The sequence below is a fragment of the Bactrocera neohumeralis genome, unplaced genomic scaffold (genome assembly GCF_024586455.1).
Source record: "Bactrocera neohumeralis isolate Rockhampton unplaced genomic scaffold, APGP_CSIRO_Bneo_wtdbg2-racon-allhic-juicebox.fasta_v2 cluster11, whole genome shotgun sequence".
NCBI classification, from domain to species: domain Eukaryota; kingdom Metazoa; phylum Arthropoda; class Insecta; order Diptera; family Tephritidae; genus Bactrocera; species Bactrocera neohumeralis.
The window spans coordinates 1,674,404-1,681,469 of record NW_026089624.1 but is presented as its reverse complement, the minus strand read 5'-3'; the positions used below and the strand labels follow the sequence as shown (position 1 = coordinate 1,681,469).

The 7,066-nt window shown below is 41.0% G+C and overlaps 1 pseudogene; it reads left to right on the top strand.

Moving 5' to 3' along the window:
• The first annotated feature begins 4,171 nt into the window (after positions 1–4,171).
• LOC126765847 (uncharacterized) overlaps positions 4,172–7,066 on the top strand; it is a 28,957-nt pseudogene continuing 26,062 nt past the window's right edge.

Here is a 7,066-nt window from a genome sequence, read left to right as displayed (position 1 = left end):
ATTGGGCGGTGGCCTGGTCCTCAAAAGACCTCGATAGAGCTCCAACTATCGAAGCTGCAACGACTAGCTTGTGTTTGCATGTTGGGTGCAGTGCGCACTTGTCCGATGACAGCTCTTAAAGGTCATGCTTTAACTCACATCGCTTCATTTAGTGATCGGTCAGGTAGCCTAGCATACACTTCTGCAAATGACGACAGAGGGGTGTGGCAAAGGTAAGGTAATCTGGTTCCAGGGGATGAAAGAGATAAGTGGGACTATACCATTAGCCCTTCTCCCAAGGGACAGCATTACTAATAAGGTTAACTTCACGAAGAAGTTGAAGGTTACCCTTGGCAGCAAGGATGAGTGAACCGATTCCACTCTCGAGCTGCTGTTGAGGAATAGTAAGATCAAATGGTACACTGATGGCTCGAAAACGTCGGAGGGAATCGGTGCAGGGATCGCAGGTTCACGCACTAAGCTCTCCATGCCTATGGGAAGTTTTCCGAACATTTTTCAGGCAGAAGTCTTTGCCATAAGTTGGTGCATAGAGATAAACCTCCAACGCAACTATCGCAATGAACGTATAACCATACGTCAAGCGGCACTAAGAGCAATCTCCTCCTACGAGATCAAATCGCTACTGTTGCAGGAGTGTAGAGAACGGCTGAATAGGTCAGCGGAACATAACCAGGTGCACCTCATCAGGGTGCCCAGTGAGAGAGGTATAGTCGGTATCGAACTGGCTGATGAGCTCGTCCGCACCGCAGCCTCCATTAACATTATAGGACCTGAACCCTTCACTAAAGTGAGTCCAAATACCATACAGGAGTTGCTCCGCAAGGAAGAAGGAGTAGGCAGGGAAAGGCATTGGCAACAATTGCATGGCATGCGACATGCCAAGTCGCTAATGCATCTAATCTAGCAGATTTAAAGTTGCAATTAACCTCCCAAGGAATAAACTCAGACTACTGGTCGCATTTTACACCGGTCACTGCAAGCTAAATAAGCATTTACGCAACATGGGCTTATCTTCTTGCGTAAACTGCCGGTTCTGCAACAGGGAGTCTGAAACACCAGAACACCTGCTAATCGACTGCATTGCAGTCTGTATACGAAGGAATAATGCCCTTGGATCCATGTTTCATAATAGGGATCACATCGCTTCACTAGTACACAGCAGATTATTGGACTTTATCAATATGATGGCGCTATGTGAGTCCTTGTGCAATCCCCATGTAAAAATCTAATCTAATCTTGAAGATTTAAAAGTTAAAAATATTAGTGTAAAATTCATTATAAATAGAATAAATTGTTGAACTTTAAGTGCAAATATCTCAAAAACCATAAGTCAGCGACAACTATATATATACCCAACTCTTTTTTTACACGGTTTTTTTTTTACACGGATTTGAAGTTACACGGTTGAAAAAATTTTTTTGGTATAACATTTTTAATCTAGTACGGTTTCAAAATCACTGTCATGGAATTATGTTTGTTTTTACTACACTTAGCACTATCGCTAAAATGAACAAACATAGTAGCAACTGGGAAATCCCCTTATTCGATAACTCTTACCTACACATTTTGTTCGCATGATATTTACATTGCTGAAATGGATGTCTCCAGCGATGATACCGAATTTAGTCCAGTTCATTGCCAATGTTGGACCACTGCGCTTGTTATCAAGTAGCGGCGAATAATTTTGCAGCTATGTAAATATGTTTTCTTTATTTCTATTCCAATTTTTCTGTTCTTAATTCTGGATTAACAGATTTATTTTGCTTTTTGCTTAATCCGCCAATTTTTCACCTGCATGAATTATGTATTTTAAGTTTTAATGCACAATAAATATACAATTTGTATGTATATCTGAAATTTTATAGTTTTCAACATTTTTTACACGGTTTTTCGAAGTAAATATAGTTATTTATTTCATCTTACACGGTTTTCAGATGACATGGAACGTATCCCCCATTTTACTATAGGAAACGCCTCTTTTTTTTACACGGTTTTCTGAGGAACGTATCTACCGTGTAAAAAAAGAGTTGGGTGTATATATAATTTCTTGATCTGGAGGACCTCTTCTATCCGTACATACTAATTTTAACGCCGAAATCGGGGGATGCTATTCTAAAACCCAGCCTTATTGAAAGTTCAAAATTTTGTAAGAATATACAAAAACAAATCGGAATGATTAGTTAATTTCAACATTAAAAAATATTGCGAAAATCAGTGATTTTTCGGAGGGTCACACTGATACGATCCATTAAATGGTTAAATTAATAAAGAAGTAATTATATTTTAAGCTCTTTTCACACTTTTTTCTTTGCCATTTGTATTAGCGCTTATTGGTTCTTATGACTAAGTGTGCTATTTGCGTGACCATTACTGCATGTAGCTGCCGCTGACTTATGGTTTTGAGATGTTTGCATTTAAAGTTCAAAATTTAAACAATTGAAAATGCGTGTTTCTCTGATTTATAATGCATTTTACACCAATATTTTCAACTTTTACATCCACTGACACTTCACTAATTCGGTTTTACACATTTGATTTACATTAAATTGTTCAAAAAAACTTTAACTCCATATTTAACTTTAGTTAAAATCCATTTATTCATACAATAACGGGGCATTTCGACAGGATATGGAGTCTTGCTTATGGAATATAATACATTGCACATTTCGTACATTATTTTTATTATTTAACACAACCGTCGTAATACTCGCGCTACTAACCGAAGGCAGTTTTATTTAGGTAATTTTAAATTAATTAGCGCGATTATTACGACGATTGAGTTAGATAATAAAAATAAAGTACGAAATCATAAGTACATTTTCTAAAAAATTTAAGATATTTTCCAAAAAAATTAATGTTTAGTTTAATATTGTTAATTTGCAAAGAAATATAGAAAAGGGATTGGCGAATAAGCGAAGTCTTAAATTTAATAAACTTATACAAGCACAAATCAAAATATCATTGCTCATTTTAAATTTATTAATTGCTCATTTTAAATTTATTAATTTAATTGAGCAACGATTCCGATTACTTTGGCGGTCGGGTAAAAAACACGAATTTCGGTATAAATTGGGGTATGTGCTGATAGGGGAGCTTCTCAAGAGGGGGAATATGCAAGAATCTCGATTAAAAATTCGAAAATATGTATCAATAACACATAGTACATCCCAATGTTTCACTAAACTTTTTCAAATTTTTTACTTTGTGTATTTAAATATACACTCTAAACATTAAAATAAGTTCACATTTTACTTTTATTTTGTTATATTTTAGCTAAATTTATTAATTTAAAAATGCTGAAATGATTAGATTGTTTACAATTATGATAAACAAAGTTAGTGTTACCATATTTTGTAACGGAATAAATATAAGAAAAAATAAAGTTTATGCCCCCAATACAAAATTCATTATCATGGGATGAATAATGTAAAATCTTCCAGAATTTTCATCATTGTGATAAATTCCGGTGTTGGATCGGCAATGGTTACTTTCTTTTGAAGCGCGGCCGAAGGCAGCCAACTCAACTCGCCAATTCCCACGACAGCCGGTTCTACACACCGGAATTGACTCGGATTTTATCCGGCCAAGGGCTGTTTTTTCGGCGATCTAACTCCATTTGAATTGGTGAGTTTTAATTTAAGTTTGTCGTCATAAGAGCAACGCCTTGCAGCAGGGTTGCTCCGTATCCTCCTGAGACGTGCTGGCATTGAGTCAAACCAGGGCCCGGAGGAATTTTTCTGCTGCGTTTGCGGAAGAAGGCTTCATCCAAACTGGACGGAGCCATCTTAAGACCTGATCAGGCCTAAAGACACGTGCCATGTTGCCAACGCAATACTGCAGACACTAGCCTCTACGGCTGCGCAATCTGCACACAGTTCGCGCACTGCGCCGCCACTCACTCCGAGTGGCCAACAGAGGACCTCCACGGTCCCTAGGAGCTCCAACAGACAACATAACTCCCACTCTCTGAACGCTCAGATCTTCTGAGTTGAGCCGGTTTTAACGCAATACGTAAAGATCGCGAGCGAAATAATGGCGGTGGCCTAGCCTTCATTTTGCACAACACCGTGCGCATGCGCACTGTCTAATCCTGAAGACATCGACCGCAGGGATACTAGCCTAGAATGTCAGGGTATAGCTATCTCGAAATATTTAATATATACATCCCCCAGTTACATGTTGCCCTACAGGATATCATCCGAATATAAGCGCGCTACTTCGTGGTGAAAACCGTCTGCTACTAGGCGACTTTAACGCGAACCACGATCTTTGGCATTCCTGCCTGTCAAAAGATCGTAGGGGGATGACGCTGGCGGAACAGGTTGACGATTCGACATTCTGGGCAATGAATGATGAATCCCCCATCAGAGTTATGGGCACTTGTAATAGCTCGCCCGATATTACCATTGCTAGTGGTTGTCTGATAAATAGCATAAATTGGCGACCTATACTAACTCTCGCATCAGACCATCTGCCCATAATTATCTCGATCGAGAAACAGCGATTTTGTTTATGTGGACAACCGCACCTTCGTTAACTCTAACATATCTAACTGGGTCGGCTACACAGAATTTATTGAGAACAACTTCAACGCTTTACCCATTCCTACAGACGTATCCGTTGGCGAACGTCGATTCCGCAAGATGATTGTAGCAGCTACCGCTCGCTTCATCCTGGCTAGAAGACTAGCGGAAGACGAAGGAGCCGTTTTAGCTAATGAGCGTGACACCGTACACCATTCCGATCCCAGGGATTACCGAATAAGGAATCTCAACTTGGAGATTCGACGATTGGTAAACCATCATTAGCGAACGAAATCGATACAGCACTTGAAATCCTGCAACCTCTCCACCGGTGTGAGTAAGCTGTGGTCTACTGTCAAGGCTTTGTCAAACCCGAAGAGACAGCATGACCGAACTGAAGTTCAATGGCCATGCCTCTTCGGACCCGAAGAAGTGCGCGAGCTACTTCAGCAGGCAGTTTACACTGCACCATTCGGTAGACAAAACCAAGCGATGTGTTACCCGACGGCTGCGCAAATGCAGCTCCGATGAGGAGGTTCAGAATATCAGCAACAAAGCGAAGTCATGTAAATAAATCCATTGGTCCTGATGGAATCAACATGCTTATGCTCGACGGGAGTAAGCTACCTCACCAAAGTCTTCAACCTGTCGCTGACCGCACTTCTAATAACCGATGTGTGGGAAATCAAAAAAGTGGTCCCACTACTCCAACCCGGGAAACCCGCCAACAAAGGGGAGTCCTATCGTCCGATCACTCTCCTCTCCCCAGTAGTGAAGACACTTGAGGCCTTGCTACCCCCGACTTTAACTCACCACCTGAGCCGTGGTAACCACCAGCAAGGATACCGAAAAGTGCACAGCACTACTACAGCACTTAGCCTCATAAACGCTCAGATAGTTCGTGGCCTCAACCAAAAACCACCCTGTGAGAGAACGATCCTCGTAGAGTTGGACTTGTCAAACGCTTTTGACACAGTCATCCACACAACGCTACTGCAGGACATTGAAAAAACCACGCTTCCTCCAGGGCAGGAGAGGTGGACCATGAACTACCTGAGCGGTCGTCAATCATCCGTACCATTTCCAGGCGAAACATTACTGTTTAACTTCTACATCTCGAAACTCCCAGATGGAGTTTGCATAACCTTGTACACAGATGATTGCACGATATTGACGACGAGCAATGGAATCGATGGCATGCGTTCAAAAATAAACGACTATCTCTCCGACCTTTCTCGTTTCCTCACTGCACGGAACCCAACACTTTCCCTCACCAAGTCCACAGCGACCATTTGTACGAACTGGACGAAGGAGTATAGACTTGAGCTTAATATTGCAGTTGGTGGCGTCAAAAGTCCGACTATCAATAATCCGAAGATTTTAGGTGTAACTTTTGATAGTCTATGCTCCTTCACTTCTCACACGACAGCAATCGGCCGGCCGGTCCTCAATTACGCCGCAACAATATGGTCGCCTGGATGCAGTGGTACGCAGATGAGGAAATTTCAGACCTGCCAGAACACTGCACTCCGGACCACGACAGGATGCCTCTTGATATCTCCCATCGATCACGCTTATGCTTCCAGTTAAGGAGCATAATGAACTCCTCTCCAAGCAGTTCCTGCTAGAATGTTTTCGTAGAAATCACCCCTGCAGCCACTAAGTCCACGAGGTCTTTCCGTCAATACGCCGACCGGACTTCGGACGCAACTAACTTCCGACAGGTACTGACCGCCATTTACAGTGGAGCTATCAACACCTTCACTGACTCCCTTCCAGTGAATGGCGTTCTTTGAGCCAAATCACCACCCATCGCAGACGAAGAGCTCGAGTTGCCGCGAGAAACGCGTTTGACCCTAGCGCAGCTACGTTCTGGATATTGTAGCAGGTTAAGCTCCTACTTGTTCAGAATAGACCCCGACATATCCAATATATGTCCTGCATGTAATGTGTCTTCGCATTGCCCGACAACCCCACTCCTCTGACACCTTTTTCCCTGTGGTCCAACTCCGTCGAAACTGCACGTCTCCTGGGCCTCCCGTTAGATGACATCGACGACAACTTGGATAATCCCCACCACTCTAACGAAGATTAGATAACTCCGTTAAAACAACAACAAAAGGCGTCAACTCAAAAAGGAGGATAGGAATTCTATGCGCAAAACTAATGTGTTATTTTTATCCTGTCATTAGGGTATTATTTGTTTTCTTCATGTCTTTTGATTCTTCTGTAAAATATGTACGTAAGGTAGCACTGATTATTAGTTAGAATGTAACTCTTTTGTATTATGTGAACAAAAATAATTGAACAAAAGTTAAATATTGAGTAAAAGTTATTTTTGCACTATTTAATATAACGTTAGAAACGAATTGGTGAAGTGTTAATGGATATAAAATTTAAAAATATAAGTGTAAAATTCATTATAAATCAGAGAAACACGCGTTTTAAATAGTTGAATTTTTTCCAGTCATTGGTTTATTATTTGTCTTTTTTATTTTTTTCGTTCTTCTGCATAATATGTACGTAAGGTAACGCTGAATGGC